Genomic DNA, 26,833 nt, shown 5'->3' on the forward strand with positions numbered 1-26,833 from the left:
GGATGTAAAGAACAACTGATAATGGATTCTGTAATTCTAAATCAAGCCCGGAGGAAAAGCAGAAATCTTTAATGTTGTTATATTAACCTACCAAAAAGCATTTGATTCTGTCCAACAAACACATAGCATTTCTCAATGTATGTAAACTACACCCAATGCTCGTGAAATTCCAACTACATCTGATGAAGCATTGGCGTACTATAATCACCCATTTATTAACAACCAAAAAAGAACAGCCACTGTTATTAAAATAAACCAAGGTATTTTTCAGGGCTACTTTCTTAGCCTACTATAGTTTTCTCTAGCTTTAAAGCTGCTTTCTAGTTTACTGAATTGGATGAAAATAGTGCATCAAATCAGAAACAACCAAACAAATTATACCTTGACATACCTTCTGTACATAGACGATTTGAAATTATACAAAAACAGTTAACTCAAGTAGTAGAATTATTTTCTAAAGATATAAACATGAACTTTGGACTAGATAAGTGCAGATCTTCAAGCATAAAGAAAGGTGCAATGGAGCTAGTAGAACATAAAACAGAGCAGTAAGATACACTACAACCAATGGATGTACATGAAACATTTAATATCTAGGATCTTAACAAACAAATAAAATAGATCATTGTGTGATAAAGGGAAAAGTTTCATCAGAATTTGCTTCAAGACTTAAGAAAACCTCCCAAACAGAGATCAATAGTAAAAATATAACAAAGGCAATAAGCAGTTTTGCTATACCCATATTAACATCTTCTCTTGGCATAATATCTTGGTCTGAAACCCTATCTGGAGAATTTACAAAGAAAAATAGGAACTGAAATAACAAATTTTAGAAAACACTATGTACCCCAGAACACACTTAGATTAACACTACCTTGGACAGAGGGAGGAAGAGGACAATCTCCAACACCATCACACTGAGCACGGGGGACCCCAGGGCTGTGTGCTCAGTCCACTGCCGTTCACTCTGCTGACCCACGACTGTGCAGCAATACACAGCTCGAATCAGATCATCAAGTTCGCCGATGACACAACCGTGGTAGGTCTCATCAGCAAGAACGATGAGTCAGCATACAGGGAGGAGGTGCAGCAGCTAACGGACTGGTGCAGAGCCAACAACCTGTCTCTGAATGTGAACAAAACAAAAGAGATGGTTGTTGATTTCAGGAGAGCACGGAGCGACCACTCTCTGCTGAACATTGATGGCTCCTCCATTGAGATCGTTAAGAGCACCAAATTTCTTGATGTTCACCTGGTGGAGAATCTCACCTGGTCCCTCAACACCAGCTCCATAGCCAAGAAAGCCCAGCAGTGCCTCTACTTTCTGCGAAGGCTGAGAAAAGTCCATCTCCCCCCCCCGCCCCCCGCCCTCCACCCCCCCATCCTCACCACATTCTACAGAGGATGTACCGAGGGCATCCTGAGCAGCTGCATCACTGCCTGGTTCTGGAATTGCACCGTCTCAGATCGCAAGATCCTGCAGCGGATAGTGAGGTCAGCTGAGAAGATCATCAGGGTCTCTCTTCCCGCTATTACAGACATTTACACCATACGCTGCACCCACAAAGCAAACAGCATTATGAAGGACCCCACGCACCCCTCACACAACCTCTTCTCCCTCCTGCCATCTGGCAAAAGGTACTTAAGCATTCAGGCTCTCACGACCAGACTGTGCAACAGTTTCTTCCCCCAAGCCATCAGACTCCTTAATACCCAGAGTCTAGTCTGACATCTACATCATTTATTATTATATTGTAATTTGTCCTCTACTGTGCTTATTGTCTTGTTTATTATTTATTGTACTGCCCTGCACTGTTTTGTGCATTTTTGTAGTCTGTAGTCTAGTGTAGTTTTTGTGTTGTTTTACATAGTCTAGTGTAGCCTTGCGCTGTCTCACTTAGTCTAGTGTAGTTTTGTGTTGCTTCATGTAGCACCATGGTCCTGGAGGAACGTTGTTCCATTTTTACTGTGTACTGTACCAGCAGTTAATGGTCGAAATGACAATAAAAAGTGACTTGACTTGAAAAAATTTATATAACAATCAGATAAAAAGTTTAAGGATATATTTGTAGTAAGCACAAGGTTGTGATTGTGGGAGATTTTAATTTTCCACACATAGACTGGGAAGCCCATTCTGTAAAAGGGCTGGATTGTTTGGAGTTTGTAAAATGTGTGCAGAATAGTTTTTTGCAGCAATACATAGAGGTACCAACTAGAGAAGGGGCAGTGTTGGATCTCCTGTTAAGGAATGAGATAGGTCAGGTGACGGAGGTTGGGCAGCACTTCGGGTCCAGTGATCACAATGCCGTTAGTTTCAATATAATTATGGAGAAGGATAGGACTGGACCCAGGGTTGAGATTTTTGATTGGAGAAAGGCTAACTTTGAGGAGATGTGAAAGGATTTAGAAGGAGTGGATTGAGACAATTTGTTTTATGGGAAGGATATAATAGAGAAATGGAGGTCATTTAAAGGTGAAATTTTGAGGGTACAGAATTTTTATGTTCCTGTTAGGTTGAAAGGAAAGGTTAAAAGTTTGAGAGAGCCATGGTTTTCAAGGGATATTGGAAACTTGGTTCGGAAAAAGAGAGAGATCTACGATAAATATAGGCAGCTTGGAGTAAATGAGGTGCTCAAGGAATATAAAGAATGTAAAAAGAATCTTAAGAAAGAAATTAGAAAAGCTAAAAAAAGATATGAGGTTGCTTTGGCAAGTAGGGTGAAAATAAATCCAAAGGGTTTCTACAGTTATATTAATAGCAAAAGGATAGTGAGGGATAAAATTGGTCACTTAGAGAATCAGAATGGACAGCTATGTGCAGAGCCAAAAGAGACGGGGGAGATTTTGAACAATTTCTTTTCTTTGATACTCACTAAGGAGAAGTATATTGAGTTGTGTAAGGTAAGGGAAACAAGTAGGGTAGTTATGGAAACTATGATGATTAAAGAAGAGGAAGTACTGGCGCTTTTAAAGAATATAAAAGTGGATAAGTCTCCGGGTCCTGACAGGATATTCCCTAGGACCTTGAGGAAGTTTGTGTAGAAATAGCAGGGGCTCTGACAGAAATATTTCAAATGTCATTAGAAACAGGGATGGTGCCGGAGGATTGGCGTACTGCTCATGTGGTTCCATTGTTTAAAAAGGGTTCTAAGAGTAGACCTAGCAATTATCGGCCTGTGAGTTTGACGTCAGTGGTGGGTAAATTGATGGAAAGTATTCTTAGAAATGGTATATATAATTATCTGGATAGACAGGGTCTGATTAGGAACAGTCAACATGGATTTGTGCGTTGAAGGTCATGTTTGACAAATCTTATTGAATTTTTTGAAGGGGTTACAAGGAAAATTGACGAGGGTAAAGCAGTGGATGTTGTCTATATGGACTTCAGTGAGGTCTTTGACAAGGTTCCACACGGAAGGTTAGTTAGGAAGGTTCAATCGTTAGGTATTAATATTGAAGTAGTAAAATGGATTCAACAGTGGCTGGATGGGAGATGCCAGAGAGTAGAGGTGGATAACTGTTTGTCAGGTTGGAGGCCGGTGACTAGTGGTGTGCCTCAGCATCTGTACTGGGTCCAATGTTGTTTGTCATATACATTAATGATCTGGATGATGGGGTGGTAAATTGGATTAGTAAGTATGCAGATAATACTAAGATAGGTGGCATTGTGGATAATGAAGTAGGTTTTCAAAGCTTGCAGAGAGATTTAGGCCAGTTAGAAGAGTGGGCTGAAAGATGGCAGATGGAGTTTAATGCTGATAAGTGTGAGGTGCTACATTTTGGTAGGACTAATCAAAATAGGACATACATGGTAAATGGTAGGGCATTGAGGAATGCAGTAGAACAGAGGGATCTAGGAATAATGGTGCATAGTTCCCTGAAGGTGGAATCTCATGTGGATAGGGTGGTGAAGAAAGCTTTTGGTATGCTGGCCTTTATAAATCAGAGCATTGAGTTTAGGAGTTGGGATGTAATGTTAAAATTGTACAAGGCATTGGTGAGGCCAAATTTGGAGTATTGTGTACAGTTCTGGTCACTGAATTGTAGGAAAGATGTCAACAAAATAGAGAGAGTACCAAGGAGATTTACTAGAATGTTACCTGGGTTTCATCTCATAAGTTACAGAGAAAGGTTGAACAAGTTAGGTCTTTATTCTTTGGAGCGTAGAAGGTTGAGGGGGGACTTGATAGAGGTATTTAAAATTATGAGGGGGATAGATAGAGTTGACGTGGATAGGCTTTTTCCATTGAGAGTTGGGGAGATTCAAACAAGAGGACATAAATTGAGAGTTAAGGGGCAAAAGTTTAGGGGTAACACGAGGGAGAACTTCTTTACTCAGAGAGTGGTAGCTGTGTGGAATGAGCTTCCAGTAGAAGTGGTAGAGGAAGGTTTGATTTTGTCATTAAAAAAAAATTGGATAGGTATATGGACAGGAAAGGAATGGAGGGTTTTGGGCTGAGTGCAGGTAGATGGGACTAGGTGAGAGTAAACGTTCGGCACGGACTAGAAGGGCCGAGATGGCCTGTTTCCGTGCTGTAATTGTTATATGGTTATATTTTCATCAACAAAAACAAGATTCTACACTCATGCGAGCATTTGCAATCCTGACAAGAAATATGCACCACTAAACATAGATGAAAGCACAACCAAGGAAAATGAAAAAAAAGTTATTACTACAGAACAAAAAGTTAACCAATGGAAGAGCATGACCCTCCATCGAAGACAATCGGAGCAGACTAGATGTCGACAAGGAAGCGTTGAATGCCTGGCTCAGAGTTGGAGCCCTCTTCCCAGAAACAGGGGTTTCTTGTGGCAATATAGGACTAGGTGGTTAACACAAAAAATGATCAAAAATACATAATAAAAGACCAACAAAGTCAAGATGATAAATGCAGAAAATACCAAGAGCAACCAGAAACAATCAAACATATTACAGGATCCTGCAGCAGTTTAACTCAATCTGATTACCTCCACAGACACAATCAAGCGATAATATCATTCACCAGAATCATGCTTTAAAATACAAAGTCAAAATACACACCTCATGAGGCCTCCATTGGTCAGGGACAGCCATGGACATTGCATCCTAGCTGTCTAGATAAGTAAGCCTAGGCAGTACGATATGGAGAGCAAATTATTGCCCAAGTAGCAAGCTGCCTCTCTCCACGTATCTGACGAAGCCAAAGGAACGGCAGAGACCGGTAGAGTTTGGTACAGGCAGTGTTGCAGGAATTGCCAGTCAGCATTGAACTCAACATCGGATTGCGTTAGGGACTCCAGCTCCGGATTTTTCCCTCGGAATTTACTCCCGAAGCCTTTCCCAAGCGTGTGTATAGCACAAGGCAGCAGAGGTTTGGGATCAGAGTTTTCTTCTCCTAGATAGCCAACCATGGCTAACGAACCCCATCTTTCCAAAGCAACGAGTTTTAAGGCACCAGTATCCTGCCTTTGCCCCTTCTCCTGTCAGTAGAAATGGTTCTGCTGGGCTTAGTAGCTAAGCCACACATGAAGGCCAGAAGCTGGACTTGGTTGTCGGAGGCTATTTGAGGCACATGTCATTGGGAGTGTTTAATACCATACATTACTATAAATACAAGCCTGATCCAATTTTAGATTTAGAGTCTGACAAATTATATGCTGACTGATCCACTATTAAAGATAGGGCAATCCCCAATAACCACACAGATATAATGTTACAGGAATAATACTGGTAATTATGCTACTGGCTTTTAGGGCAGCAATGAAAGCCTTCCAACTCTAGTGGTGTTCAAGGCTTCCTTCATCATGTCAGTAGCTTGGTTTTCACCACTGTTAGTCATGCTCATCCCCGGTGGAGACTCAAGAATGCTGTCACACTAAGATGTAGAAAGGTTGCTGTTTCCATCACAGTTTTGTTTTACCGGTCAGGGTTATTAGCCCTGAGCTGAACCCCCGAACATGGAGGACCGATGGACCACTCTTAGTCTGGCCTCTAACCTTTGACCTGTTTGGCAAGGGTGACCCTACCAGGAGCCAAAGCATAAAGTCCTGACTCCAGTCAACATAGCTCTCTTGGTCATTGAGTCTTGCAAGCCTCCAAGCCCTACGAGAAGCTTGTGGTCCTCTTGGAGGAAACATGAAGAACACTACTTAATAGATATGGCCATTCCAAACATACATAACATGCTGAAATCAATAAGTGAAAAACACTAGAAACATGTTGAATTAAGAGAGGAAACGGAAAGACTATGGAACATGAACATGGTATATATAGTCTCCCAATAGTAATATCTACAACTGCTATCATGCCAAAGTCACCACAACGCTGCTGAGGCCTTGGTTGGTCAGAGTTGACCATGAATATTGTGCACTGGCTGTCTAGATATGCAAGCCTGGGCAGTATGATATGGAGAGCATGTTGATGCCCATGTAGCAAGCTCCTCCTCTCCATGCATCTGATAGCCCCAAAGAGACCAATGCAGTTTGGTACCAGAAGCTTCACAGGAGTTGATAGTCAACATTGAACTCAATGTAGGACTGCCTTAGGGTCTCCAGCTCTGGATGTTTCCTCAGGATTTACTCCTGAAGTCTTCCCCATGAGCAGGTATCGCCACAAGGCAGCAGAGGTGTGAGGCAGTTTTCCTTGTCCTAGATAATATCGCTTGTTGCAATAGCTCCTGTGTTTTTACTGTTTTTGCCATGTTTCATATCATTTTATCTACTTTTATGTTTTCTTGTGTGTCATTCTGTATTATTGTGTGCCTGGTCATTTGCGATGGCTACCTTGTGTTTGGAGCGAAGGCTGAGTGAAGGTTGTGTTTATTCCAGGGACCAGCTAATTGAGCTGTGCTGACTAACGCTACTGTCCCTCCCCAAGTGCGGCCTAAGATCTCGCGGGAGCTTATGAGGCGATGCCAAGGCTACAGGGCTGGAGCGAAGGTTAAGGCTAAGAGGAGCAAATATAAACCTTCCATCCCCACGATCATCATGGAACATGTGAGGTCCTTGGGAAATAAGATGCATGAACTTGGTGCACAGATTAACACCCAGAGGGAATATTGGGAGTGCAGTGTTTTGTGCTTAACTGAGGCCTGGCTACATGAGCACTTTCCGGATCATTGTACAACCATACCCAGCTTCAAGACCATCCGAGCAGATAGAGATATTACACTGAGCGGTAAGAAGAAGGGCGGAGGGATTGCAGTATTTGTGAATGAAAGGTGGTGTAATCCTGGACATGTTACTGTAAAAGAACATTTTTGTAACCTGGGCATCGAGCTCTTAGTCTTTGGGATATTGTTAGTGCCGCTCTCCTTTCCTCACTTGGCAGACCTGATCACAACCTGGTCCTGCTAACACCCAGGCATGTGTCTCTTGTCCGGTGACAACCTGTGTCAACAAGGATTGAAAGGAGGTGGACTCAGGAAGTTAATGAGGCACTTCAGGAATACTTTGAGAGGGCAGACTGGGATGTGTTATGTGAGCCACACTGGGAGGACATTAACAAAATGACTGATTGTATCACAGACTATATTAAATTCTATGAGAAAACCATCTTGCCAGCCAGGACTATACACTGCTTCCCCAGCAACAAGCTCTGGATCACCAGTGACCTGAAAGAACATTTGAATAAGAAGAAGAAAGCCTTCAGGTCTTGAGATGGACAAGTACTGAGACGAGTACAGAGTGAACTGAGGACAAAGCAGAGGGAGTGTAAAGTTCCTACAAGAGGATGTTGGAGTACAAGATCCAGCAGAATAGCATAAGGGACGTGTGGTTGAGCTTAAAGCAGATCATTGGCTTCAAGGTTAAGGAAAGGAAGATTGAGGGCTGCCTGGATAGGGCCAACAAATTGAACTTGTTTTTCCAACAGGTTCAGCATGGGACCTCCTGCTGTCCCATTACCCACTTGCCCAAACCACACACCCTCCCTACCCTGAAAGCCTTCTCCCTCCACCCCTCTCTCCCCTCTGGTGAGTGTTTGTATTCCAAACACCCCCCAAGTTTGGAGTATCCTGCCTTCATGGGGATGACCACCCTCCTCCACCTGACTATGAGCGCACATCAGGTTAAAGACAGCAGGAGAGACTACATCAAGGCAAGGCTGCTGGACCAGTTGGTATTGGCCCCAGGGTACTGAAGGCCTGTGTGAGCCAGCTGTCTGGTATTTTGCAGCACCTTTACAATCTGAGTCTGAGTCAGGAAAAGATACCAGTGCTATGGAAGACTTCCTGCTTGGTTCCTGTATCCAAGAAGGCAACGCCATCTGGACTTAATGACTACAGACCAATTGCCCTCACATCTTATGTGGTGAAGGTGCTGGAGAGGCTGGTCCTGACTTACCTTGGACTGCCATCATCTACCTGTTGCAGAGAACTCACTCTCACCTGGATGATGCTGCTGGCATTGTGAGAATCACATTTTTTCATTTCTCCAGTGCCTTCAATACAATCCAGCGATTGATTCTGAGGGAGAAGTTGCAAAGGATGGGCGTAGATAAATCCACCATCTCCTGGATTACTGCCTACCTGTCAGATAGACCCCAGTTTGTACGGCTGGGTAGTTCTCCATCTGAAATGGTGGCGAGTGGCACTGGAGTGCCACAGGGGACTGTCTTGTCTCTGTTTCTGTTCACAATGTACACCTCAGACTTCCAGTACAAATCTGAGTCTTGTCACTTGCAGAAGTTCCCTGATGGCTCCTCAGTGGTTTGGTGTATCAGTGATGGGCAGGAGTCGGGGTATAGAGGACTGGTGGACAAGGTCGTGGAGTGGTGTGGGAGGAATTACCTGCTCCTGAATGTGGCAAAAACCAGGAAGATGGTGATTGATTTTAGGAGGAAGGGGACTGTGACATCCTGTGTACGTTCTGGGAGACAGGGTTGTGTTAGTGGAGGAGTATAGTACTTGGGTATTCACCTTGACAACAGACTTGACTGGAAAACCGACACCAAGGCTGTTTACAAGAAGGGAATGAGATGAGCAGACTCTATTTTCTAAAGAAGCTGAGATCCTTTAATGTGTGCAACAAGATGGTGGAGATCTTTTACCAATCTGTTGTAGAGAGTGCAGTCTTCTTTGTGGCTTGATGCTCTGGAAACAGCATCAGTGCTGGTGATACAAAAAGACTAAATAAACTCACCAGAAAGGCTGGATCTGTCCTTGGCTACAACGCAGACTCTCTTGAGTTAGTGGTGGAGAGGAGGTCATTAAACAAACCGTTATCCATTATGGACAACCTGGCACATCCTCTCCATGACCTACTGAATAAACAGCAGAGCACCCTTTCAAACAGACTCATTCAGCTTGGCTGTCACAAGGATCGTTACAGAAAATCTTTCCTACCAGATACAGTAAGCATGTACAACAGTGTGACAGGAGAACACACATCATAGTGTTTTATTATTTCATACATTAGTATTGCACAGTATTGCACACTGGCAAATTATTATTGATTATATTATTATTATATTTATTATTTTTGCTAAGTGTGTTTTTAAATGTTGCTTCTGTAACAAAATAATTTCTCAAGATTAATAAAGTACTTATTATTATTATTAGATGAGCTGCCAACCACAGCTGACGAGCCCCATCTGACTGAAGCCACTGCTTTCAAGGCACCAGTAACCTGCCTTTGCCCCTCCTCCTGTCAGTAGAAATGATTCTGCCGGGCTTAGTAGCTGAACCACATGTGAAGACCAGGAGCTAGATTTGGTTGTCAGAGGCTATTTGAGGCACGCACCATTGGGAGCATTTAATAGGTAGTGGGAGCTTGTCCCCATTACCACCCCCACCCCCGGCTATAACAACCTAAGGAACCACTACACAATAGCATTAAACAATTAAGCCTACACAGCAATATTTATGTAAATTTCCAGCTAAATATCAATTGAATAGTCCAAAATTTCCTAGCAATTGAGAAATGAGTGTGCTTGGCTATGCCCATACCTCAGGTTTTACCAGCTTGAGCTGAGAAAAAAATAAAAGTACAATAATATTAAAAATAATAATACTCCAATGTTCAGTACTTTTATTCAACATTTTGTTTAAATGTTACACAGTAGATTGTAAATGTCCCAGCAAAACTCATAAAAGTTGCTGGTGAATGCAGCAGGCCAGGCAGCATCTCTAGGAAGAGCTGCAGTCGACGTTTCAGGCCGAGACCCTTCATCAGGAGTAACTGAAGGAAGAGTGAGTAAGGGATTTGAAAGTTGGAGGGGGAGGGGGAGATCCAAAATGATAGGAGAAGACAGGAGGGGGAGGGATAGAGCCAAGAGCTGGACAGGTGATAGGCAAAAGGGGATACGAGAGGATCATGGGACAGGAGGTCCGGGAAGAAAGACGGGGGGGGGGGACCCAGAAGATGGGCAAGGGGTATATTCAGAGGGACAGAGGGAGAAAAAGGAGAGTGAGAGAAGAATGTGTGTATAAAAATAAGTAACAGATGGGGTACGAGGGGGAGGTGGGGCATTAGCGGAAGTCAGAGAAGTCGATGTTCATGCCATCAGGTTGGAGGCTACCCAGACGGTATATAAGGTGTTGTTCCTCCAACCTCAGTGTGGCTTCATCTTTACAGTAGAAGAGGCCGTGGATAGACATGTCAGAACGGTAATGGGATGTGGAATTAAAATGTGTGGCCACTGGGAGAGCCTGCTTTCTCTGGCGGACAGAGCGTAGATGTTCAGCAAAGCAGTCTCCCAGTCTGCGTCGGGTCTCGCCAATATATAAAAGGCCACATCGGGAGCACCGGACGCAGTATATCACCCCAGCCAACTCACAGGTGAAGTGTTGCCTCACCTGGAAGGACTGTTTGGGGCCCTGAATGGTGGTAAGGGAGGAAGTGTAAGGGCATGTGTAGCACTTGTTCCGCTTACACGGATAAGTGCCAGGAGGGAGATCAGTGGGGAGGGATGGGGGAAATGAATGGACAAGGGAGTTGCGTAGGGAGCGATCCCTGCGGAATGCAGAAAGAGGGGGGGGAGGGAAAGATGTGCTTAGTGGTGGGATCCCGTTGGAGGTGGCGGAAGTTGCTTAGTGGTGGGATCCCGTTGGAGGTGGCGGAAGTTTTATATATTGGTGAGACCCGACGCAGACTGGGAGACCGCTTTGCTGAACATCTACGCTCTGTCCGCCAGAGAAAGCAGGATCTCCCAGTGGCCACACATTTTAATTCCACATCCCATTCCCATTCTGACATGTCTATCCACGGCCTCCTCTACTGTAAAGATGAAGCCACACTCAGGTTGGAGGAACAACACCTTATATTCCATCTGAGTAGCCTCCAAACTGATGGCATGAACATCGACTTCTCTAACTTCCGCTAATGCCCCACCTCCCCCTCGTACCCCATCTGTTACTTATTTTTATACACACATTCTTTCTCTCACTCTCCTTTTTCTCCCTCTGTCCCTCTGAATATACCTCTTGCCCATCCTCTGGGTCCCCCCCCACCACTCCTTGTCTTTCTTCCCGGACCTCCTGTCCCATGATCCTCTCGTATCCCTTTTGCCTATCACCTGTCCAGCTCTTGGCTCTATCCCTCCCCCTCCTGTCTTCTCCTATCATTTTGGATCTCCCCCTCCCCCTCCAACTTTCAAATCCCTTACTCACTCTTCCTTCAGTTAGTCCTGACGAAGGGTCTCGGCCTGAAACGTCGACTGCACCTCTTCCTAGAGATGCTGCCTGGCCTGCTGCGTTCACCAGCAACTTTTATGTGTGTTTCTTGAATTTCCAGCATCTGCAGAATTCCTGTTGTTCCCAGCAAAACTGGCCAGTTTAAAGGCAGCATACAAAACAAAGCCATGGTAATTTCAAGAGAGCATGGGAATCAGAACCATATGGGTTTGAAGAGAGAGAGGGTACTGAGGACCCAGTGAGTGGGTAGGGAATATAGGATCTGTACCTAAAAAGGGATATAGATAGGTTAAGAAAGCTGGCAAATATTTAGCAGTGTATAATTTGTAAAAATGTGAAATTACTGGCTTTTGCAGAAACACTTCTAAAAAATTGTATTATTTAAACTGGTGAGAAGTTACATAGCTTTGAAAAGCAGAATTTATTCATCCTGGTGTAAAATTTGCACAAAGGCTAGTATGCAGGTAAACCAAGTGATTAAGAAAGCTAACATAATATTATTGTCTGTTGCAGAAGGAACTGAGTACAAAAGTAAGGAGGTTAAATTTCATATATATAGAGGCTATATTTGGAGTGCTATTTTCATTTAAGCAGTTTATTCTTTATTTAAAGAGGATGTAAGTACTCCTCTGGCAGTTCAGGGAAGCTTCACTAAGGTATTTCCTGGAATGGGCAGACTGCCTTCTGAGAAAAAAGTTGGACAGGTGGATTTATACTGTTTCTTTTGGGGGTTATATGTGTGAGAGAATACTTGGTTGAAATGTATAAGATTTGAATGGTCTTGATAGGGTGGATATGGACTGAAAGTTTCCTCCAGAGAATCTAGAGCCAGGTTTCATTGATTAAGATAACCCTACTAAGGTCAGTAGCTTTCCCCTCAAAGATGACTGAGGCTTTGAATATTTCTAAGACAGCATTAGGTAGATTCCTGATAAGCATGAGTGTGAATGGTCACCATAGGTAGGTGGGAGTGTGGAGCTGAAGTTACAAACAGATCAGCTATCCCCTAATTATGTGGCGGAGTGGCCTTCTTCTGCTCTGAATCTTAAAGTTTGTATGTGTGAAAGCAATATTCTGTTTAGGGTCTTTGCTGGTCTAAGTATTAGTATATATTTGTCTTCCTGCCTCTCACGTATAAATCATGTCCATGAACAGCAAAGAGCTATTTGAGGTCTTCTTGCTTTACAGAGCACAAATTAGATCCACATGAATCACCAGCTGTAGAATCAACCTGAGACAGTGTGTTTGTGAGGGTCAAACTATCACAACCATGGACTCTGCAGTGTAGCAGATTTGGCAATTACACTTGTGAACACGCTCGTGTCAGCTGATTATTTTTTCATTATGGTGGTATTTAACTCCCTTCTTTTCATTGTAGAGCCTGTTGAGGTTTCTGCAAAGCTTGCATTCGGCCTTGCCCGAGAAAGTGGACTGTCGAGTTGACTGACTCTGAAGACTAGTGGTATTTGTTTTATATTTAGATATTCCTTTCATCTGCGGTGTTAGCATCTAGTTTTCTATTTGAGAGTTTTAGTTAACGGCCCTGTTTGGCCCAGTGTTTATTGTTTTCCTTTCCCTTAAAACCCTGTTTGCATTAAACTCTGTGAACCATCGACCCACTTCAGCGTCTCTCACTCCGCACTTGGGCCATAACCGAATGTACTGACACAAGCATTGTGAGTTTTCTACTCTCTTCTACCCTCTTACCTGGAAGACTGTTATTACTTGTTGGGTATTGACAGGTATTTTTTACATGTGCCTCTTAACAGTGAACATCCATGGGTTTTCAAATGCAGCTAACCCAAGGCTTGGTTGCCATCTAATCAAAATACATTACAGGAAATTATAATACAGTGATAATCATTAACCTGAAACAGATCTATGCTGTTTCCAGTTGAAAGATCTCTGATAATCTTATGTTGCTCAAGGATATGATTGACTATGAATGGGGCAAGAAGGTGAATTTGCATTTAATTACCAGACAGAAGGCTTTCAACAGAATATCCCTTTCGTACAAGATGGGTGTGCTCTTCAATTTGGAATTTGTTGGGGGAATCTAGGATCAAATACAAATATGTTCCTTCGTTCCTCGACTCCAATCTATTTCCCTTGTTTGGGTCCCTTCCCACCTACATCAACAGTTCATATGCTCTTGATCTCCTCAACAACTTTCAATTCCCTGGGCCTGACTGCCTCATTTTCACATTGAATGCTCAGTCCCTATACATTTCTATCCATCGTCACGAAGGCCGCAAAGCTCTCTGCTTCTTTCTCAACAGAAGACCCAACTAGTGCCCATCGACTACCACCCTCCTCTGTCTGGCAAAATTGGTCCTTACCCTCAACAATTTTTCCTTTGGCTCTGTCCATTTTCCATAAACTCAAGAGGTAGCCACGAGCACCCGCATGGGCCCCAACAATGCTTGCCTTTTTGTTGGCTACATAGAACATTCAATGTTCTGAGCCTTCCCCAGTAATGCTTCCTAACTTATCCTGCACTACATTGGTGCTGCTTCATGCATCAATTTCATCAACTTTGCCTCCAACTTCCACCCTGCTTTTAAATTCACTTGGTTCTTTTCTGACACAAATAAATCTAAATGTTCTCTACTTTTGAGGAGGTGCTTTTAATAATCTGTGGTCTTTTGGATTGTTGGCTAAAGTTAAAAATGTACTTAATTATACTGTATGTTTCCTCATGGGATTTAGCCCAGGGATATCATTAATCCTATATTTTGATACACATCTCACTGCTAACTGACTAAGTAAGGGTAAATTAAATCTCAGTATCGAATAAAATCATCGACAGCACTCTAATGTTATGCTTCATGCTTTAATTTTCAATCACATCTGTAGGGGGATCTATCCATTTCAAACTTATGCCTCTCAGGGTATATTTTTCACTGCACCTCAACATCTCCTATATCTCCCACCTGTTGGCAGCATCCAGAGATTACAATCTTAGAGGCCCTGCTTTCTAATCTGTTAACTAGCCCCCTAAATTCAAGTTGCTTGGACTTATTCCCAATTTCAGCAATGTCGTTGGTACCATGGTGAATGATGTCCTTTGACCATTTACCTTTACTCTTTAAAATGTCTAGCATCTGTTCTGTGATACCCTTAACTCTGGCACAAGCAGACAGCACATCATCTTGGTTTCACTTCTAAAGGTTGAAGAAGTTCTCTTTCATTCCTGTCATACTAACCTGTCATTAATGCTCTTGCCCTTGAGAACTTGGCTTGAGCTGGACTCCCCAGAGGAACATCACTACTTCCCCTCTACTACCTCCAACATACAAATTATGTTGTGGAGTGAAATGCTCTCTGAGGTCCCCCCACCACCCCACCACCCCACCACCCCACCACCCCACCACCCCACCCTGCTTGCTGATCACCCATTCCCTTTTCAGCTGCAATTCTTTAAGCTGTGGAGTGACTTACGAATCAGTTGAGACTCTGCTGCATGTCTATTTCTGTATCGTAACTTAACTTCCAACACTGTCATTGTCCCCATCGGATGGAAATCTCTCACACAGAGCTCCCTCTCCACACACTAATCTCAGTCTGGGATTACACCAAGATCCTCCCATTTCTACATACTTAATCATTTCTATTAAATGCTCTGAAATGTTTTAGTTGAGGAGTGCCAGAAAATTGTAAGTTATACTTAAAGATCCCTTCCTTTTCCTGTTAAATGCTCACGCCATCTTATGTTGCCTACTTTGCTTTGTTTTTTCTGCATAGGTCTATTTTTGCACATTTTGCTGCTCTTTGATGAACAGAGAATTCAGAATCCACTATTCTCTTTAATATAATTAATAATCAGGCTTCTTGTTCTACTTCTAGAGAGAAGTGTAATGTATACAGTGTAAGTGTTCTCTTACACTTTCATACACTTCTCTCAAAAATATGAAAAGAAATGAGGAATCTAACTTTGTCTTAGATCAGGGGTTCTCAACCCTTTTTATGCCATGGACCAATGCCATTAAGCAAGGAGTCCATAGACCACAGGTTGGGTCCTTTTTTTAAATGTTGGTTCAGTTCAAACTTCAAAGTAAATTTATTATCAAATTATATACCATACACAACCCTGAGATTCATTTTCTTGTTGCATACTCAATAAACCTATAGAATAATAACCATAGCAGAATCGAGAGTCCTTGAAACTGAGTCCATTGGTTGTGGGAACATTTCAATGATGGGGCAAGTGAAGTTGAATGAAGTTATCCCCACCAGTTCAAGAGCCTGTTGGTTGAAGGGTAGTAACTGTTCCTGAACCTGGTGGGGTGAGTCCTGAGGCTCCTGTACCTACTTCCTGATGGCAGCAACGAGAAGAGAGCATGTCCTGGGTGGTGGGGGTCCCTGATGATGAATGCTGCTTTCTTGTGACAACATTTCATGTAGATGTGCTCAATGCTGGGGAGGGCTTTACCAGTAATGGACTGGGCCGTGTCTATTGCTCTTTGTAGGATTTTCTATTGATGGGCATTGGTGCTTCCATACTCGCTGTGATTCAGCCAGTCAATATACTCTCCACTACATATCTATAGTAGTTTGTCAGAGTTTTAGATGTCATGCTGAATCTTCACAAACTCCTAAAGAAGTAGAGGTGCTGCTGTGCTTTCTTTGTAATTGCTCTTATGTGCTGGGTCCAGGACAGGCTATCCAAAATAGTAACACAGAAGAATTCAAAGTTGCCTTCTCTGCCTCAGATCCTCTGATAAGGATCAGCTCATGGACCTCTGGTTTTCTTGTCCTGAAGTCAATAATCACCTCCTTGGTCTTGCTGACATTGAGTGAGAGGCTGTTGTTGTGGCACCACTCAGCCATATTTTCAGTCTCCCTCCTATTCGATTTGGCCTACAACAGTGGTGTCATCAGCAAACTTGAATATGGTGTTAGAGCCACGCTAAGCCACACAGTCATAAGTGTAAAAACAAGTAGAGCAGGGGGGAATAAGCTTACAGCCTTGTGGTGCACCTGTGCTGATGAGATCAAGGAGGAGATGTTGTTGGCAATCCATACTGACAGGGGTCTGACAGTGAAGAAATTGAGGATCCAATTGCACAAGGGGGTACTGAGGTAAGGCCATGGAGATTTGATTAGTTTCGAGCAGATGACGGTATTGAATACTGAGCTGTAGTTGATGAAGAGCATCCTGATGTACTGTATGTACCTTCGCTGTTCAGATGTTCCAGGGATGAGCAAGAGCCAATGAGATGGCATCGGCTGTGCACTGGTCGCTCAGGTTGGCAATTTGGAGTGAATCTAAGTCGCTTCTCAGGCAGGAGTTGATATGTTTCATCACTGACCTCTCATAACACTTCATCACTGTGGTTGTAACTGCTACTGGATGATCGTCATGTTCTTCTTGGGCATTGTATAATTGAAGCCTTCTTGAAGCAGATGGGTACCTCAGACTGATGAAATAACAGTTTAAAGATCTCAGAGAACACACCAGCCTGTTGACCAGCACAGGTCTTTAGTACTTGGCCTTTAAGTACCTAATACAGGTCATCAAGCATTTAATGGTTGTGGATTAAAAAACTGATGTGACCAGATTAAAACACTTTGTACCAATTTGAAAATGAGTGCACCTGTGGATCTATGTTAGTCAGCAGACACTATAGTTAATATGAGGGGTGATTGATAAGTTCATGGCCTAAGGTAGAAGGCGTCAATTTTAGAAAACCTAGCGCATTTATTTTTCAACCTAGTCCCCTCCTGCATGTACACACTTGTCCAGCGGTTGTGGAGCATACGGATCCCTTCTTTGTAGAAGTGGTCCCCAGCAGGGGTGATTGATAAGTTCGTGGCCTAAAGTAAAAGAAGATGAGGAGAAACTTCAAACTTTCTGCATTATCACTCAAAGAGTTGAACTACATGTGCATGTAACGAGAGTGCCTTGGACCTCCAGGTGGTCCACAGCAGGGATGATTGATAGATTTGTGGCCTAAGGTAGAAGGAGATGAGTTATACAGCTCTCGTTACACGCACGTGCAGTTCAACTCTTTGTGTGAAAATGCAGCAAGTTTGAAGTTTCTACTCATCTCCTTCTACTTTAGGCCACAAACTTATCAATTACCCCTGCTGTGGACCACTTTCTGGAGGTGCAAGACGCTGACTTCTACAAAGAAGGGATCCATATGCTCCACGACTGCTGGACTAAGTGTGTAAATGTAGGAAAAATAAATATGCTAGGGTTTCTAAAATTGACTCCTTCTACCTTAGGCCATGAACTTATCAATCACCCCTCATATTTTCATAGGCACAGGGTGGTGCAGCACAGGACAACCCCTTTTGTCCGCTGCTTCTTTGCCAACTGTTGCACCAATCTCTGCAAATCCCATTTCTCTTTATTAGGTCAAAACCTTTTTATATATTGGGTATTTTCCAGAGAATAATTTCAGGATTTGAACATGTTGAAACACCTTTTCTAATCTATGTTATATTTAGTTACATTAGTCACAAGTATCTGCTGGTATACAGGATAGCATGAGCTAAGATAGATTATTTTTCCATGACAATCTTTAGTTTCACATACACCCCAAAAAGATTAACTACTTTCTGGAGTACCATGGATATTTTGAGTTTTGAGCACGTTTCAGTAGATCCCTCAGGGCAGAAGTTTTGAAAGTGAGTAGGCAATTTTACTCTGAGGGGAAAATAGCCAATCTGAATCCTGTCTCAGTCAAAATTTTATGGGCAATCTTACAGTATTGGTGACAGGACGATGCTCTGGAGTGGAAATTCAGGCTACCATCTGCCTTCCTAATCCAGGCCAGAGAAATCACCCTGCCTTCAGTCAACTTCAAAACTTCGTGATGGAATTTGTGACCTTCCTGCTCTGAATGATTAAATTATTCACTGGATAAATTCATTAAGTCATTTGGGAACTTGCTAGTCTGAAACAATTTCAGCATGAATTTTCTCCACCAGCGACAGCAACTGCATGCATTATTTAACTGACCGTACATGGATGGAATTGTATTTAGAAAGTAAGTGTTTGGAGTAGCATTGCCAAACTACAACCTCATCAGATGACCAGAATTATTTTTAAATTTCCCAAAGTCTTATTATTTCTCAGAACACACACTTGACATCAGAGCAGAAACTTAGATGTATACTATTTCTTGATTCTTCCAAAATTGTGAAGAACACTGGTTGGTGATTACTCTGCTCATTTTTCAATTTTCGAAATGTAGCTGCTGATATACAGAGAATTTCAGTTTCTTCTCATTTTTTCCTTGTTTACTCATGTCCATTCTGTGTCTCTCCCAAGCATTTTGTTTGCGGTTTGCAATGAGGTGCATTGGGTATCTAGCCTGTTGATCACGGATTTGGATTTCTTCTCATTCCCTGCAGAAAAGCAGAAAGGCTCCACTGTACAGAATGACACGATCACAATTAGGGGCTCAAAGAGTGGGGTACTTGAGGCATTATTAGTGCTCTTAGCGCCAACAACTCTGTGCGTTGGAGGGTCAGTATACTCTACGTGCATAATTATGATTAAAAATGTAAAATAAATTATAATTGAGTTGGCAAAGGTTTTGATTTAACTCATTTTGATCAAACAAGGTAAATTTGGACATGCTCAATTCTTTGACCCAAATGAATTCTCAACCGTAGATGTGATGAATTATGTTTTCGTCTGTCCATCTGGACAAGTGAGCTTGTAAGCTCATTTGTGAAAAAATATGATTGGCATAACCACCATTCTGCAGAGACATCATGCTCAAACAGATGTAATTACAACTCTTATTCCAGATCCCAAGGCTTTTCAGGACATTGAGCCTCTTGTCACCAACATTCCTCACTTTTTATTATTGCTTCTCCAAATGTATAATTAGGAAGGTTGGAATTTCTTTACTTGCCCTTGAAAAGGTGGTGATTTATTATCTTTCTGAATGATTGAATCAATTTTGAGTTATCATCTCCAAACAATGTTAGAGAAAATATGCAACTCTGCATTGATGTCAGTTCCTGTCCTGTTTGTCATAAAAAATATATAAGCATGATTCCTTGAATTGGGAAAATAGTTGAGTAACATCAATACTACTTTTTGTGGAGAAAGAAATTAAACTGTAGGTGCTGGAATCTGAAACTGTAGGTGGCTGGAAGAAGAATTCAGCCACTCAAATAACGTCTGTGGAAAGAGCCAACATTTCAGGTCAGTAGCCATTGCTCAGAACTGGGGATTAGTGCAGACCAGAAAAATTAACTTGTTATTGTCTCCACAGATGTTGCTTGACTAGCTGAGTTTTTCAAGTATTTTCGTATTTGTTTACACTACTTGATGTGATATTATTTAGATGATATGGATTTAGAGTTAATTCCTTTATTGGAAGCTTTGACACATAATATAAAATTTCCTTCTGAATGTACAGTCTTCCAATCATTAAAATTCATCTGCTATTTTTCTATGTGACTATAGCTGACATTATTAATGGGTTTACATATAGTCCAACCATACATTTGTGTGTAACATGGGAAGTGGGTTTATATGTAGGAGACAGCTAGACTGGATGGGGTATGACTGTGCCCTATGCTTCTGTGTCACCAAAGTAAAAGTCTGTTATTAATCCAGGAAGTACCTGATTAATAGGACACTGGTTAAAGTCCAAAGCAGAATTAGCAGAAGTGGATACCTGCATCCTCACTGACAATGAAACCAGACAAAGGCAGCAGCAGAGTATATTCATTGAGTCACAGATCTGTTTAGTACAGAAACAGGCCTTTCAGCCCACTTCATCTCTGCTGATCCTTTTGAGATTTACAGTCATGCTTCTATTAGGTCTGTATCACTCTGCTCCTTGCCTCTTGAAGTGCCTGTCTAATTGTCTGTAAGATACAGTGATTCTATCCGACACCACCACAGGTTATAGTCGAATATAGGTGGCCAGAATCTTTCTCCCGGGGGAGAAATATCAAGTACTAGAGAACATGCACATAAGTGGGGAAGGGTGGAAAGTTTAAAGGAGATATGCAGGGAAAAGCTTTTTACTCTGAGGGAGGTAGGTGTCTGGAACTGGCTGCCAGGGGTAGTAGTGGAAGCAGTCAGGATCGTGGCATTTTTGAGGTTGCTATTAGATGCATGAATATGCAGAATATCGAGGGATATCGATCATGCACAGTCAGAAGAGATTTAATATAATTTGACATTGTGTTCAGTGCAGAGGCCTGTTACTGTGCTAAATTGCTCTATGATTTATGCTCTACCTTGTCTGACAGCATGTTCCAGATAGCAAACACTCTGCATAAAATAACTTTTCTCCTGAATCTCCTTCATAATTCCTTCCTTTTACCTTAAGTCCACAGCCTCTTGTTTTTGATACCCAGTATCATAGGAAAAAGATTTTAACTATTTACCCTATCTACAATCTTTATAATTTTATATACGTCTAACAGGTCAAACCAGCCTTTGCTCCAGGGAAAACAAACTCAGCTTATTCAATTTTCCCCCATAACTGAAGTTATCCAATCCAGATAACGTCCTGGGTTAAGCTCTTCTACATTCTCTCCAGCACAACCACATCATTCTTATAGTATGGCAACCAGTACTGCACATGATACTCCAAATGCAGTGCAGACAATGTTTTAATAAGTCACAACACAACACCCCAATTAGAGTTTCCTTGCTATTGGGCTAGGACCCATGAAAGAATAAATACATTTAACAGAGAATGGCAAATTGTTAAATTAACACATCTTCCTGTGGGAGAAATAATTGATACCAACACCATGCAAACCAGAAATCCTACAGAGAATTGCTGCCCATGATAGCATCTGTTATTTGACAGAGAATGTCAAATCATTATGTCTTGCTGACTGTTGACTCAGGTGTATCACTTCTCCTGGAATCAATAATGCTCCTACGTATTTCTGTATAAGGTACTTATGTTGGTCTCAGCTGTTTGATATTCATTAGGATTATTCGTTTTATAATGAATGTTCTGTAAATGGAGAATTACAATGGAGCAAATTTTCCATCGAGATCTGCAATGCATCTGGCAGCAGATACGCTGGTAACTAGGCAATTCCCAAGTGAAGGAAATGGTGGGATTTCTGTGCTGCCCAGTACAACTCCTGATGGAAATTAGTGGGGCAGTAGGCAATCAACCCAGTGAATCTGCACCAGGCTGACATGTGCCCTGTACAGTGAGACCTACAAGCTCAAAATTAACATTAATGTATTTCACCTTCGAAAGATATTTGGAGAAATGTAAAAAAGATACTGGAGTAAAATCTACCCACTGCAGCTGTGCTTTCACACAGTTATATTGTATCAAATTTTAGCAGTCAATATCAAATAGAAAAAAAACTCTCAATTAAAACACATGTTTAATGGCTTTGAGCACTTTATGGGCAATGAGGTACTTTCTAAATGTTATTCAATGCTGCACTGTCAGAACATAGCTGTGAATTATCACAGAGCCAACATCCACAGACAGCAATTTGATAATGAGAGTATAATCTTTGTTAATGATTTAGACTCAGGGAAGAATATGGTCCAAAATACCAGGGATATCCCCACTCTGCTTTTCATTCTTCACTTCAGAGAGCTGACCATCTGAACATCCCATATGAAAGACTGAATATCTGAGAGTGTAACACCCCCCTCTGTACTGTATCATCTGAGATTTTTGTGGTCAAGTGCCTGCAACAGATGGGTTCAATTCCGATTAGAGGCAAATATTGTAAGATTTGAACGCTCCCCAACCCACCTCACTGAACTGCCCCTTTCCAGTCTATTGGAGGTAGGACAAAGGCCAGGCAGCTGCTCTCTGGAGTTACCCGGGCAGCTTTAATATTTTAATCAAGTTACCAGCCTGTGACTTAAGCTGTTTTACATGATGTTCCAATCAAGAGTGCCAATGGAAAGAATGTGCCTTTACAAGAACACAAGAATGCAAGGAAAGTGGAGAAGATATAGGCCGCCTGGCTCTACAAGCCTGCCCGACATTTAATATGATCAAGACTGATCTATGTCGGCTTCAACATCTCTTCAGTGCCACTTCTCCATATCCCCCATTTCTCTATCTATCACGTATTTACCACCTCCATTTTAAACAGTTTTAACTATCCAGCTTCCACATCAATGGGACAAACCATTCCAGAGATTTACCATACTCTAAGAAAAGAAATTTCTGTGTACCTCAGTTTTAAATGGACAGCCCCTTATCTAATTAATTACCATTGTTTGAGATTTCCCAACATTTACCTTGAAATGCCTCCTTATATGTTTGAGTACTGTCACCCTCATTCCATTAATCTCCAAAGCATATTGGCCCAAAACTATTTAGACTCTCATCCTAGGAATTAATCTGGTAAATTGACTTTGTACCACGTTCAACATTACTTTATCATTTTGTATGTAAGGAGACCAAATCTGTAAGTAATATTCCAGGTGAGGCCTCACCAACACCATGTACAAGTACAATAAAACCATCCTATTTTTAAACTCCATCTCCTTTGGAATGAGGCCAAAAATGCCACTCACCTTCTTAACCATTTGTTAGACCTGCCTGCTAGCTCTTCATCCTCTAGAACACCAAGAGCTCTCTGTACTTCACTCACCTGTAGTCACTCTCCAGTTAAATAATGAGAACAGATGTGGAATCACAAATCCCACCACTCAGGGTAATCAACCTTTGGACCACTACTCTGCAGAAGTCTTTGGAATTGAAGATTGGACAACTCCTTTCTCAGCAAAACATCAACATCTTCTTCCACCTCCTAGACACTGGCATCACTCTGGGTTGGGATGTAGATGAGGAAAAGCCTGCTCTGTGCTCTATCTTCGCAACTGGAGCCTAGGCCTGTCTGTCAAATTGACATCCAGTCAAGGAAATTGTCAGGGGAAATAAACCCCAGTGCAAAATTAAAGCCTGAATGAAGGCAGAGATTACATATGAGAAACTCTGATCAGTCTCTGTGTTTCCATTTTTACATGGGTGCTAATCCATTTGTTCCAAACTGATTTTTGATGGCAAATTGTTGCAGCCTGATTCTAGGATAACGGTGAGCAACAGTTGTCCAGTCAGGCAACCACCTGCAAGCTTCTCCTGCTGTTTGGCTGCAACTGGGCCTGATCACCAGAGATATTTGTCCTAATATACTGTACATTCAATTCTTGGTTCCCTGGCAACATTGGTAACTGCAACATTTATTGTTCATCCCTAATTACCCTTAGTAACTGAGTGACATGCTAGGCTAGAAGTGGCAAGCCTTTTTGAGAATGTGTGCCCAATTTGGCAATAATCTTCTAAAAAAAATTCTCTTGCATGCCATGGTAATTTTGAGCAGAGATTATCATTGATTACAGGATTAGTAACAATCGTTATGGAGTTTTTAAAGGAAAAAGGAGTTTTTAAAGGTTGCTTATTTATGTGTATTCATTGTTTTACTATTAATAAAGGTATAACAGACAGATTGAAATAAATGAAGCATTTTAGAAATCTTGTTCAAAAATTATTAATACTAATGTTTTAAAAAGACAATTAAAATAGCATAATGTCTAAACAGTAGTTTTATTGTAACTGTTTACTATCTAAATACTGATGTCAACACCAGATCTGTGAGTAGTTAAAAACATATAATCTAACATCAGGTGTTCTCATAACTATCTAGCTGGCGTCAAGCCTGTGTGTGACATTTCCTGTGAAAAGTATCTTACTGCCCTCAGGTTGTAAAAATCATTGGCTGCTTCATTTTAGCAGTAAAGATAATTATTATGTAACTTTTTATTATGGATAGGGTTTAAAGAATCAAGGGGCCAGCACTGCATGCCACATGCCAACAAAATATTTGTGCCATCTTGGGCATGCATGCCTTAGATTTGCCAGCACTGGCAGGCTATTTCAGAGGCAACCATTATAGTGCAGCATATAAGGTGCTGGAGGAACTCAGCATGTCAGGTAGCATCTGTGCAGGGAAATGGACAGATTGCATTTTGTGTTGACGCCCTTCATTTGGACTAAGGGAAGATAGCCAGTTTAAAAAGGTAAGGCGGAGGAGTGATGCAAGAAGTACTGGCCAGTAATGGGTAGACCAAGGTGAGAGGGGTCAATAAGCAAATGAAGGAGAAGAGAGCAGAAATAGTAACAGAGGTTGGAAGGAGATAGGTAGAGGCACCATAGGACTGCAGGTGATGGAATCTGACAGTAGAGGAAGGGAGAGCATAATATTTTATGTGAGAGATGGGGCGGGGGGCGAATTAAGAATAGGAATGGCAGGGGAACCTTTGGGAAGAGTGTGTGAGTGGGTGGGGGAGGGAAAAGAGACAGGATAAAGGAGGGGAGTTGGGGTGAGCATAAGAGAGAGAAATGAGACAGAAGGAGAACAGTTTACCTGAACTTGGGGGATTTAATGTTCATGCAGTCAGTGTGTATATGAAGTGCTGTTTATGTTTATCCTCACTCTTGCTTTGGAGGAGGCTGAGTACAGGGACATCAGTTTGGGACTGGGCAGGAGAATTAAAATGCCTTGCAACCAGGAGCTGCAGACAGCGATGAGAGACGGAGTGCGGGTCCTTGGCAACGTGATGGATTAGTCTCCGCCTGTTCTTCCCGATGTAGAAGAGGCTACAATAGATCACCCCATGCAGTAAGCAATGCTGGTTGAGATGTATGGGAATGTCTGTCTCACCTGGCATGGCTGTTTGCTGCCCTGAATGGTGACAAGGGAGGAGCTGTAGGTTATAGGGAAATATGCCCAGAGAGAGCAAGCGATTGGCAGGGAGAATGAGCAGTGCAGAAAGGTCCAGAGAAATATCCCTGCAGAAAGCATAAAGGGGTGGAGAGAGGAAGATGTGGCTGGTGGTGGGATCACGTTGTAACTCGTGGAGGTAGCAAGGAATGATGTGCTGGTCATGTGGGCAGAGAGGAGAGGACCAGCGGACCTTTATGCCTCTTCTTTCCCAGGGAAGATGGGGCAAGAACAGAAGTGCGGGAAATAGACAAGATGTTGATGGAAGGTCCTGCAATGAGAGTTGGAGGGAGTCCTGTTTTCTGAAAAATGAGGACTTCTCAGATGTCCTGGAGTGCAAAGCTCTTCTCAAGAATAGATTTTGTGGTTATCCTATTATTCCCAGATTATTAATTGAGTTAAAGTTCCAGTGACTGCTGTGGTGGAATTTATGTCAAGTATATTGTAAGTTTAGTCCAGACATTGAGTTATTGTTCTTGTACCTTAAAAACAGTACCTCCATTGTATCTGAGGATGAGGAATGCATCTGTCAAACTCAAAGCAAGCTCACCAGGAGTATGGAGAGTGAACTCATCAGAATCACTGTTAATATTTCCTAAAATTTATCCCAGAATTCTCTGTATTTTTTCCAAAGTACTAGCATTTTTGCACATGCTTATTTCAGTAGATTTTATCATCACAAAAAAACTAAAAGGAGGACTTGAATTCAAAGAGCATCTTTTATTTCCGCAGGGCAACCTGAAGCACCCTGCAGCCAATGAAACACTTTCTAAATTTCAGTCACTGCTGCATAGTCAATCAATATATACAGAGACAACTTCTACAGATGGCAATCAGAATCAGGCTTAATACTGCTGGGCTATGTCATGAAAATTGTTGTTCTGCAGTAGTAGTACAGTGCACTACATAAAGAAGGCTGTAAATTATAATAGGAACTACATATATATGTACAATGACCCTTATATGTAAAATTAAATAAGTAGTGCAAAAATAGTGAGATAGAGTTCTGGGTTGGTTCATTGTCCATTCGGAAATCTGATGACGAAGAGGAAGCTGTCCCTAATATGTTGAGGCTCTTTTGCCTCCTCCTTAATGACAGCAATGAGAAGAGGGCATGTGCTGGGTGATGGGGTCTTTAGAGATGCATGCCACCTTTATGAAGCAATTCTTGTTGAAGATGTCACTGATGCTGCGGAGTCTAGTGCCCATGTTGAAGCTGGCTGAGTTGGCAACCTTTTGCAGCTTTTTTCAATCCTGTGCAGAGGCCCATCCATACCAGACGTGATGCAACCAGTTAGAATGCTCAGCAAGGTCCATCTGTAGGAATTTGTTAGTCTTTGGTGGCATTCCAAATCTCACGAAACTCCTATTGAAATATAGCCACTGTCGTGGCTTCTTTCTAACTACATCAATATGTTGGGCCCTGGATAGATCTTCAACAATGTTGGAAAATGCAGAAACTTGAAACTGCTCTCTCTTTTCACTGAGGATCCCTCAATGAGGACCGGGGACTT

This window comes from Mobula hypostoma, chromosome 3 (genome assembly GCF_963921235.1).
Source record: "Mobula hypostoma chromosome 3, sMobHyp1.1, whole genome shotgun sequence".
Taxonomy (NCBI): domain Eukaryota; kingdom Metazoa; phylum Chordata; class Chondrichthyes; order Myliobatiformes; family Myliobatidae; genus Mobula; species Mobula hypostoma.